Source organism: Parasteatoda tepidariorum, chromosome 6 (genome assembly GCF_982258835.1).
Source record: "Parasteatoda tepidariorum strain Cologne lab strain chromosome 6, Ptep-v5.0, whole genome shotgun sequence".
Taxonomy (NCBI): Eukaryota; Metazoa; Arthropoda; class Arachnida; order Araneae; family Theridiidae; genus Parasteatoda; species Parasteatoda tepidariorum.
Genome location: NC_141760.1, coordinates 97,633,371 through 97,645,949, shown reverse-complemented (window position 1 = coordinate 97,645,949; position 12,579 = coordinate 97,633,371). Strand labels below are relative to the sequence as shown.

The 12,579-nt window shown below is 27.0% G+C and overlaps 1 protein-coding gene across 1 annotated transcript in view; it reads right to left on the bottom strand.

Moving 5' to 3' along the window:
* Positions 1-12,579, bottom strand: part of LOC107436467 (homeobox protein six1) — a 31,850-nt gene that overhangs the window by 3,610 nt on the left and 15,661 nt on the right. The gene's annotated exons all lie outside the window — the stretch shown is intronic.

Genomic DNA, 12,579 nt, shown 5'->3' with positions numbered 1-12,579 from the left:
TAGCTTTAAGCGTGATTTTGATAGTGTTAAGTGCGATTCCGATAGTATTAAGTGTAATTCTGATAGTGTTAAGCGTGATTCTAAAAGTGTTAAGTGTGATTCTAAAAGTGTTAAGTGTGATTCACATAATTAAAGGCTACATTTACTAAAAGCATTTCTAGTCGTATGCAAACCTTTGACACTTCATCGATTTTAATAACATTTCATCATAGTTTCAATAATGTTACCTTTATTTTAACGTTCTTAGTTCTGTGCAAACCTTATGACACTTCTTTGATTTTTATGACATTTTATTCTATATTAAGTGTTACATTTCTAGTTACATGCGAACCTTATTATAATTCGTCGATCGATGACATTTCATCATAATTTCAAAAATGTTAACTTTACTCCAATGTTCCTAGTTCTGTGCAAATCTTATAACACTTAATTGATTCTTATGACATTTTATCATAACATATTAAGTGTAACATTTCTAGTTATATAAGAACCTTATTACACTTCATCAATCGATGACATTTCCTTATAATTTCAAAAATGTTACCTTTACTTAAACGTTTCAAGTTCTGTGCAAACCTTATGACTCTTCATTGATTTCTATGACGTTTAATAATAATATATTAAGTGTAATACTTCGAATTATATGCGAACCTTATCACACTTCATCATCATTTCATCATAATTTCAAAAATGTTACCTTTATTATGAGTAACGTTTCGAGTCGTATGCAAACTTAAGACGCTTCGAATTTTCGATATTTCATCATAATCTAAGCAATAGTACTTCTTTTAAGAGTTATGTTTCTAGTTGTATGCACACCTTATAACACTTAATTGAGTAAAAGTAACATTCCTCATTATTCATGTTGTTGAGCTTAATTAAAATGTAGTACAACGAATACTCTTTTGTCCATTAGAAGATAATTATTTTAATTCTTGAAAAAAAAATCATCCCTGTATTGAGAAAATCAAAACGACTAATCTAAACGACTAGGAAAAAAAACCTCAATAAATCAAGTATAAATTAAAATTTTAAAACATAACCATTAGGTCTATTAATAAGTCATTAGGGTCTATTAATAGGAGCAACTATTCCAATATTTACAAATTAAAAAATTTCAACGAATTGTTTTATTGCAAATTTTTTATCCTTGATTAATAATCGTAAAAAAGGAAATTTAAAAATGAATTCGAAGTTTAAAAAAAAACTTATCTAGGTCGGATTTTTTGTAGGTCTCTCCTGTTCATATATCTCCAATTAATTTTACACAAAAAAAGACTATATTAAAATAGACTTACTAGAATAGACTTATACTAGAAAAGAAATTTTCGATTGAGTACAATCTTTTTCAATCCTTCGAGGGGAAAAAAACTTCGAATTAAAAAGGTAGTTTTAGGGTAAATTAAAGTTGTGGGGCTTCTAAGCACCATTGGATTTGACAAGATTACTAAACTCTTCTAATTAAAATAAAAATTTTCTCTAAAGATAGAAATTATTTTTAAATATACAGTAATTCAAAAAGGACAAAATTTCTTATCATTTAGTAAATTTGTCTTCTGCTGGTTTGAATCCCCAACAGATTTACAAGCCAATTTTGTTTTAATTAAATATAATTGATTTTTTCTACTTCTTACAATTAGTCTGTCAAAGATAAAAATTAGTTTACAACTTCTACGTTTAAATCCTAAAAATCTTTTCATAATTACTTTAAAATTATATATAAATGGACATCTGCTTCATTAGCAAAATTTTAAAGTAAATAAAAAAATACACATCTTTCACATTATAGAAGATCAGGTGAAAGCGCAAAATAACAGCTGCATTATGTCCATCTTCCGTATTCTTCCTCACCCGTCAGAATTTATCTTAACAGATCTCAGCTGTTTAGTGAGCTGCAATAAACCATATATTTTGAGAAGAACCTTCTTCGCCAAATATTCGAAGGAGTTATAAGTACATTTTTCAAGTCCTAATATCTTCTGATATTGATAATATTTGCAAACGATTTTTATTGAGTTGGTAAAATAATTTTTTTTTCATTTGGATTGTTTTATTTTGCATAATTCCAGTTACATTAAAAACAAATTTTTAATAGAGTTTAATTTTATTTAAAATTCATAAATTTATTCCACGTTTCAAAAATGCAATAGCTTTTTTAGAATATCATACTTGAGATAAAAGTTTGATTCCACTTAAAATTCATATTTTCTTGCTTATATTTTTGTAACATTAAAAACTCTTGTAATAGAATTTTATTCCGCTTAGAATTCATAAATTTATTCCTCGCCTAAATCTTGCAATATTTTTATATAATTAAAAACTCTTCCAATAATATTAGTTTTGTTTTATTTTTGTAGTATTTTGCTTTAAATTCATAAATTAATTCAAAGGTAAACTTTTATAATTAATAATAACAACTTTTGCCGTTAGTTACTATTAGGTGCAACTTATTTTAGTTTAGTTAAAAATTCTATTTTAGAAGCATTTCTAGTTAATTAATTTAGATATTACAAAATTATTACAAATATAAGGATTCATGCAAGAAGTAAATGTTTTTACGTTTATAAAATATTAAACTTTATTTTACTTTTTTCCATCCTTTTTACATCAGCAAATAATTTTAGAAATTCATATTCCAAATTTAGTTTTAACTTTCAACTAGTCATTCTTTAATAAAACATTTTCAATACCTGTAGTTTCAAATATGAAAGGGTAAAAAATCCAATAGATAGTACGAAATATGATAAATTTTCCGCTAACCACTAAGTGATATCTAAATTAAATTTATGGGTGTAATTTTATAGAATTTCTTAGCCAATAAAATTTAGAAAAAAAATAGCTAATGACTATAAATTTAAGTGCATTATAAATTAAGTATGACTATAAATTTAAGTAGAACAGAATGTTTTCCTTTTATTATCGAGAAATTACTTATTTAAATGGTAGTGGAAATGAATTCACTAGCAGTGATTGGTATATGTAACCCATTTTTTAATCAATTTGAAAAATTCATGAAAGGATGAAAATCGAATAGATTGTACGAAGTATGTTATATGCAACATATTCTTTAATCAATTCATAAAATAGAGTCCTGACTAAAATAAATTTAAAATTTTGAAATATTTAAAAATATAAAGCTTCTAACTAATTACTGTAAAATACTTTATTACTTAGATTTTATTATATGCTAACTTAATTCATAAATTGGAAGGAAGTAAATATAAATACTTAAGTATAAGAAGTAATATGAGTAATAAATATATTATGAAAGGGATTCTTTTTCAGGAAGTATTTGAATTTTGGGAAATTTCCAGAAATTTACAAAAATTAAGAAAATTTTTGATGAACCTGGAGAAATTTCGACAAACCTGGCAAAATCCAGTCATTTACTAGAAAATTCAATAAAGCAGACCATCTACGTTTTTATTCGGAAAACTTCTAAGATTTTAAATTCAAAAAAGCAAAATAAATGTAAAAGTGGAATACGTAATCGGAGAATGTCTTAGCTTTTAAGCAACAGGCTACTTACAGGAACGAGGATACTTTAGTTTCATAACTACACGGAGAGTATTGCATGGTAATGACATTAATGTTAAAAAAATAATAATTAAATTAATAAGAAAAAACAATTCTAGTTAATAAAATCAAAATATACGGTTTTTAAACCATTCATCTGATAATTTTTCCGCTCATATGATAATGGTTTTCTGGAAATTCTGGTTTTCAAAATTTCAGTCCTGATTACAGGCCATTTAGTAAAAATACAAAGCTGAAAAGTAAATTTAATCGAATAGTTTTCGATGCCATACACTAAGATAGTATGATAAAATTACCAATTTTTACCACATCTACCAAATTTTATAACATAGTATAAAACCATTTTTATTGTTAATTTTACTAAAATGTTTTGGTAAAAATTACCGAGCTTCTTGTTGTTCCCTTAGAGCCAGAAATACGGTAGAATTTTACCATATTCAGGCAGTTTTGATGAAACTTTTTTCTCAGCGTGGAAAATAATTTTGGGGGATATACTTTTTTTTAAAAAAAAAATCGCTTTTGGTGGGAAATATAATTCCAGTTGTTTTATTTATAGTTTTCAATGCATTCAATTTCATTACTTTAAAAAAAAAAATTTAAAATGAAGAACATTTATAATGCTGTAGTAGGGAAGGAACGAAAAGTAAATTCGTTTATAAAAATATTTATGCTTTCTTAGAAGTTACTAAAGTAATAATGTGAGCTCTGTTACATTTCACTTAATTATTATGTCCTCTTTTTGATTATATCTGTCTATCTTTTTGCTTCATTTAATTTAAAAACAGTTTATAATAAAATTTATTAGCAATAATAATGTTTTAACAAACAACCTTACACTCCAGAATATGCTTTTCTATAAAGTTACTCACAAATTTTTATAATGATGTTAAACAAAAAAGAATGATGAAAAATAATTTCTAAAAAGTTTTTGAGTTTTGTTTCTACGTCAAATATAACAGAAGTAATGATTTTTTAAAAAAAAAACATCTATATTAAATTCATAACTGCGTTCTTCCTTGACATAGTTCTCAAAACTAATTTTTCTGTTATTTTCCATCATTCTAAATGTATAATATATCAGTTCATATTGCTTGAAATTTTGCATGAATGTTTTCAATGCAAATTTTAAATGAAAATTGTTAACTGAAAAAAACTTTTGTGGCTGTAAAATTTCTAAATATTAATATTATGTCTAATGATGATGTCTATTTCTTAAGATGAATTTTTATGATTATTATAAAGCAAGAATAATGTGATTTTGAAAATAGTTAATTTTTCTTTATATTCTTAATTTTCCCGTGTCTTTATTTGCGTTAAGGATAAAATCTTCCAAACATGGTTCACTTCCGAACAATAATTTTTTAGATTCGCACTTATTTAGATCTAACATTCATCATTGAAATTTCTTTAATTTACAAAATAAATTATAAATATATTTTTGAATATGAATGAATAATAAAAAAAATTCTAATTATTTTTTTTGTATTTTATACGTGAGTACAAATATAAAGCAGATAATCTGAAGAGATTTTTCTCAGTAACTATTAGTCAGCATTTTGTGATTTAAAAAAATACCAAAACATATTTTAGCTAATAATTACGGTGCCAGAAAATACATATATAAAAGTGACACCGGTTTTCTATCTGCGGCAAAGGTGTGAAATTAATGAGCTTCATCTGTTGCCTTGACAGCCACCATAACATACACACAAACACAAAATAACAATTGATTTACATTAATTGTTATTCTGTGATACAAATAACAATTGATTTACGTTAAAATTGAGTTATTTCATTCAACAAAAAAGTTTCTACGATCTAAAACATTTCATTTCCTTTCTCTTAGAAATTTGAATCTTTATCCATCCCAAATCAAAATCTGGATTTTATTTTTCTGTTGCTACGATTGATGTGAAATTCTCTCACAAAAACTGTTTTCTTTTATTCTCCAAAACACCATGCGTGAAAATGGCATCTGAAAGAAGTGTCTGTTAAAAGAGGGGCATTTTACAGTTAAAACAATCCTTTTTGATTTCGCTGCTTCAGCTATGTTTACCCGGAAGAGGATGACTGACTTGTGTTTACACAAAAGACAGAGAGAAAGTTTATCCAGAGATCCTCAAGACTTCATGGTGGGACATGCGGTGGATCGCATTTCTCTATTCCACAAGTATACTAGATCAGCGGTTCCCAATTTTTTTTTTCCGGCTATGGAATATAAATGATCGAACTTCTTTTGGCAGAGCCCCGACTTTGTAAATAAGGTATATAAAGACAATTGTGAACTCATTAACCAATAAAAGGCGACTTTGATTTGAAAATATTTAAAAATATAATTTTTTTTCTTCATCGTTTTGTCATTAATAAATCTTACATTTGATTTTATGTCCGGCAGTTGAACTAGCAGTCTTGGAACTCAATTTAGTCTAGTTGCGATTTTTTTCCGGTGTCTATACATATATGAAGTACTGAATAAAATAAGCTGAAAAATAACAGCAATAAGCGTTGGAAATGATTATTAGGGAAACATATTTCTTTAAAGAATTTGGTTATTTTAAATGGATTTCAAAAGAAAAATGAAAAATATTATTTCAATTTTGCGTAAATGCAAGTGCTCTTCATAATTTATTCAATAAACTGTTATTAAAAAATTATATTAAAAAATGCATATCTATAACAATAATTTTATAAAGGTAACCAAAATTTTAAGTAAATAATGATTATTGATTGAATCTAAATGTAATTTCAGTTTTCAAAAATGGTTTATGATAATATGATCCCTCGGAACTCATTAAACTTTTCGAGATAACTTCATTTGGGAACTGCTGTACTAGATAAGTCTAAACTACGCTGTACTAAATCAAGAAAACTAGTTTCACTAAAAAATTAAGTATTAAATTTTGAACTAAATACTTCATTTAAGGAAGAAACTTTCATGGGAATTTTGGTTAAGTTTATCGCATATTATTTTATAGTAAAACTATTATTATACTATATTCGCTAAAAAATTTAAAATGATAAATTTAACGTTACTTTCAAATTTCAACGGAAATTTTCTTTTAAATATCAGTACGCGAATCACGAAAAAAAAAGCAGCTGAAAAAAAGCATAGGAAGAAAAGGCACGGGAAAATTAACGCTCGATTTAATTCCGGCCGTTAAACCCCGATTTAACGTAATTGGACAATTTTTCACAAAAAAAAAGTGGTGAATATAAAGTTTAATTTGAATGTGATTGAAAGCGGAAGGAAATTTTAATACTTTATACATTTATAATTTTAAGTACGTTTATGTAACGCATAATAGTATTGTTTTGAGAAATTAGCAATTAAATTAATAATAGTGTATGAAGGGGCTTAATCTTTTGATAAGTAAAAACCAATAACAAAAATGAGAAAATATTTCAATTTCATGCAATTTGAAAAAGAAAAAAAAACAATCACTAGTTGAAAAAATATTATTTATATATTATTATATTACAATAAATAAGTGTAATTATTGAAATTTAGAACAATTTACGAATTGCTTAAGAGTTCTTATCATTTTATCAAATAGTATAGAGTGGAGAAAGTTCCTCACCATAACACATTAAATTAATCATTATATATTAATTAACTTTAAAAAAATTATTTTATTTAAATAAATATTTAATTAAATTAAATTCTGCATTTAATTACATTAAAATTAAGAAAGTACTTTTTTCAATGTTCTGCTTCCCATCCACCTCTGTATGCTACTTTAACAGAAGGAGATAGAGTGCTTGCCTCCCAATGAGGTGCCCTGGGTTCGAACCCCAGTGATGGATCGTTAATTCGAATTCCGCACCCAGCTCTTGCACCGACCTCTGTGCTGACGTAAAATATCCTCAGCGGTTAGAGGCTTAGGGGTTAGAGTCCCCTTGCCGATAGGCTAAACGTGGGAGGTTTTTGTGGTTTTCCTCTTCATGTAACGCAAATGCGGGTTAGTTCCATCAAAACGTCCTTCACGAAGGCAAATTTCTCTCATTACTTGATCCAGAAGTTCGCTTGTCTTCTGCATTGGGTTCAAAATTACAATACGGAGTTGAACATTGGTAGTCGCAAACTAAATACTGGGTCTACTGTACCACGACCGTTATAAAATAAAATAAAATCACTTACAAAGCAATGTAGAAACTATCTATAGCGATTCATACAAAAGCTTAGATCCGCGATTCCCAACTTTTTTTTGGCTGTGGAACCTCAAACGATCGAGCTTCTTTTTGCGGAACCCCAATACTTAATGAATGAATTTCATTAACAATTGTGAACATATTATTTAATGAAAAACTATTAATTATTTATAAAATTTGTAATAATCAAAATTTGTTTTAGTTATTTTGCAAATATTTAGTGAATGAAATTTTTCCATCACGACATTTCATCAATATTAGTCTTAAAATTGGATTTAACGGTATCTAGTCTAGTTCGTAATTTAATTTTAATTCACGCATAAACTGAAAATGAATACGAATGCGATGAAATATGGTTTCCCTTAAAATAAAAACGAAATAAATAAATTTAAAAAAAAATAAACGTTGAGAATAGTTATCAGAGAATCATGCTTCTTCACTGTTGAATCAGGTTATGTTTATTCGAAGCGAAATAACACTGAAATTTTCATAAATGAAATTTTTCATAAATATCCTTTTCATCATTTATTCATTTTATGGTTATTAGGAAAAAACGTTGTTTTCAAATTTCTTTCTTCAATCATTTCAATTAAATATCATAAAAATAACGAAATTATTAAATTAAAAAAAGATTATTAATTGAATATAAATTTAAATACAGGTTTCGAAAATTATAACTGGCTAATAAATTCCCTAACTCTCGAGACCTCTGTGACTTATCCACAGAACCCTAGGGTTCCGCGGAACACCATTTGAGAACCGCTGGCTTAAAGGAACACGAAGAACGGTATGGAAAGATGAGTTAAGTGAAAGGACTAAAATCGAGTAACATAAACAAAAGTTCTAAACAAGACAATAAACAAAAGTTTTTGAATTCCTAGAGAGAATTAAAATCCTCGAACAACAATAGACTCGATGAGCAGACGATCGCTGGACCTCGAATTGAACTAGTAACCTCGTGACATCAGACGTCCCATAAAACGACCTCAAACAAGGTAGCAAAATGAAATGAAAAACGTAGCAGGTGTGGATTGGGAAGCAGAACTGTAGATCGAATTTTTTGGAAAAGTTTGGAGAAGACACTTATTCTGCAATGGATTGATAAAGGTTGAAGAAAATTATTCTTTCATTTTATTTTCTGCGTAAAAAATAATGAGAATTATAGTAGGGAAAATATAAAATAAACCAAATTAATGTGTAAATAATAATGATGATTTTATAAAAATTATTGATTTAAATGAAAGAAGAAATATTTGAAATGCATGGAATGTCTTCCTCAAGCAAATAAGCACTTCAATTTTTCCCGCAGCTAAAATTAAAAAGAAAAGAAAGAAAAATAAACCTAATACAAAAAACGTTAACATAAAAAAGTATTATTACTTAACTTCAATTTAATTACTTACGAAAAAAAATTTCTTACAAATTGATCTAATCTATTTTCAGTTAAAGACAATATAAAATGTTATTTTTCATCTTCCATTCAACTACCAAAATGACTAAATCATTATTAATTTTTGGACAATCACAACTTCTGCACTTTTTCAAAAGTTCGTGTAACCAGACACTGCTTGTACAATCATATTTGAATAATCACTACCTCACTGTTCATAATGAGTAATAAAAGAAGATGAAAAAAAAAAAAAAATAGTAAGAGGGACTCTCTGTGAATCTTTGGCCGGACGGAAATTTGACTCTTCCCCAACAAGCTTCAGAAACAACATCCAGAAGGGGATATAGAATTTCCAGCCGTGGAATAGAATGACGTAAATAGCCACTCCGTGTGCACGTACCATGATCCGCCATCTTGGATGTTTTCCAGTAAATCCCTCCTCCCGACACCCTGCAGAAGTAGAAAACTTTTTCAATGTATAAGAGAATGACTCTGTCTCTTGCATTAGAAAAAAAAAATCAACTTTCTTGAAGTTTCTTCATGATCTTTTTCTAATCTAGAGGAACGCCAGAAGAGTTCATTCAGTTGGAAAACGCGTGGCGGTAGACATGAATGAAACTGCCGATTTACGCCACGTTTATATTTTATTGGCGAAGATTTTTCGAAGTGATAAAATTTTAATTAGGTAATTAATGTTTCACTCCGTAACGAACGGAGTTAATCATTTAATAAGAAACGGTTTTGGTATTGCTTAAAAAAAACTTGACTATGGATGTATTATGTAAGCAACGGAAGAAAAAAAACTGCTGTGAATAATTTTTGATCCAATGACCGGCAAACTTCATGGTTAAAGCGTCCAACCTTAAATATTCTAATTTTCGAAATCAGATATAAAAACTTGCTTTCTCTGAATAAAAATTCCTTTTTAACATAAAATTTACATTTTGACTCTCAAAATGTAACGATTGAATTTGTAGAATAGGATAAGCGATGGTTTAGATCTGGGACCTGTGATTAATTAATGAGAGAAGATATTGAACTTTTAATATTGTTACCTCGACAAGTGAGGTATTTTTCCCTAAAAACTTTTTTACTAAATCCATTGAGTCGATAGTTTAGTAGTAAAGAAGGTTTTATGTATGAAAATTACGCTATTTAATTTAACTTTTAAGCACAAAATTCTTATACAAACACAATTTTAATTTTATTGGATTAAGCCTATAGAATGCACAAAAATCAACGCCTCACTCATAAATATGTAATATAGTTAAATAGAAAACTGTATTTTTTATTCGATTCAGTATATAAAAAAAGAAGAAATCATTGTAAGCAATACCTTATTTGCCCAGAAAAGAATATTTTAGTCTCCCCTTCCCCTATTTTTTTTTATTTTTATCCTTCTCTAATTCGCTCGCGAATATAATTATCTACCATTGATTTTTGTTGTTTTTTGAAAAAAGTGAGTGAGAGACCGCATGCAATCAGGGTAGGCATGATTTAAATCACTTGTAATTTATGAGTTAAAACACGATTTAAAGCACTTGATTTTTTAAGAAAAAAATATTAATGATTTAAGTCAAAATTGTCTTTCAATTAGGATAATTTATAAATATATTCTTGAGATCGTGATTTTCTTAGGTCTGATTTCGTTGATATTGAAGGTTTCATCCAGAGAAATAATGAGAGGGTAATAGGCGTAAATTATTATTTTTTTTTTTTTTGCACCAAATAGACTAAAAGAAAAATTTAAATTTGGACTACAATGATTATGACAACTTTTAAATTGTAATCTCCTATTATCTGAGAGTAGAATAATTTGCTATTAAAAAATGCATTTCAATAATACCAATTTAGTTTCATATTTAGTTCAATATAAATGTTTTTGAAACTTAATAGTTTATGTATTTAAATAACGAAGAAATACTTGTTCTTTTAATAGCTATTTAAAATAATTGCTTCTTTTTTTTTATGTTTCTCGATCTAAATTTATTTATTCTTCGTTTGAAATCTAACTTACAAATAGGGTCTTCGTTTTTAAAAATTCATGAGAGTATTGAGGTTGAATGAAAACAATTATGATTTAATTTATTCAGTGAAGTTTGAAATAATTATATAATTATTTTAACTATTCTAGATAGAAATAATAAGTATTTTAGCTATAATATTGTTTTTAAATTGTATTCTGAATTATTAATATATTTTACATCGGATTTTTTTTTTAAATCAGAGTTTATATTTTTTTTAAAACAAAAATTCGATTTTTTTATTAATAGAAAATCATGTTTTTTTTTTAAAAAAAATAATGATAGTGAAGAACCGATTATCCGGAACGGTCGGGACCATCGCTATTCCGGATAACTGATTTTTCCGGTTTTCTGAATCGTCACAAAAAGCCGTTTTTTTTTATTGTTAAACCCAACTAAAAAAAACAAAATATTTGGAAATGATCTTAAAAATAAGAAAAAACGATGAAGTAATACACTAATGATTATTTCCAAAATGATGATAAGGGAAACATCTTTAAAAAAGGAAAGAAAAATCGTAAAATCTTATGAGAAAAAAAAATTTTTTTTTTAAAAAATGGCCAGAAAATTTATTGAATTTCATTCCGGTTTTTTGGTTTTCCGGTTTTCTGATTTCCGGATAACGGGTTCTATACTGTACAGCTAAAAAATTGTTTTCGTTTAAGGCAAAAACAGTTATTAGCTTCTTAAGGCAAACATTAAATTTAACATCTTCGTTGAAAAATAAAATAATAACAATTTATTCAAATATGTCTTTAATTTGAATTTGCAAACAAATTTCAAACTATAGAATTAAATTTCTGATAATTAGGGATTAAAGAAGCGTGCCATAATATTGTTAATTGCAAATATATTTCTCAAAACTGTTTAAGACTAAGGGTGGAAAAAGATTTGGTGAGAAGTCTTCTTCACTTTAAGTAGCAAGTAAGATAAGACACACACTGTTTATCTATTTTTAAACTAAGACATTTGTCATCCTTAATTTCAGAGTCGTATTCTGAGATTTTTTCACTCTTACAACAACAGTTCCCTTTTCTTCTTTCCTTAATATTCCTCTTTTAAGTATAGAAATCATTAACTGAAAAAGTAAACAGTTGTCGAAGTGACATCACACCTGCTGTTTTATAAAAACTTTCTTATGTCTTGTAACTTTAAAACTGGGAAATAAAAACATGATCAAAACTATGTATGGGAAAAACTATACATGAATATAGGAAAATTTACTATGTTTCTAGTTTTATGGGAAGCTTGGTAATTTTAATCAAAACGCTTTGGTGATGAATTTGGAATGTGTTGGGTAAAAAAAACTCCTTAAGATACGACTTTAAAATGCGAGATAAAATTTGGTAAATATGGTAAAATTTGTAATTTTATCATGATACCTAACATAAAAACAATTTATTCGGTTAAATTTATTTTTCAGCTTTGTATTCTTTACTAAATGTGGGGTAATAAAAATTTCTAAAATAACGAAAGTGA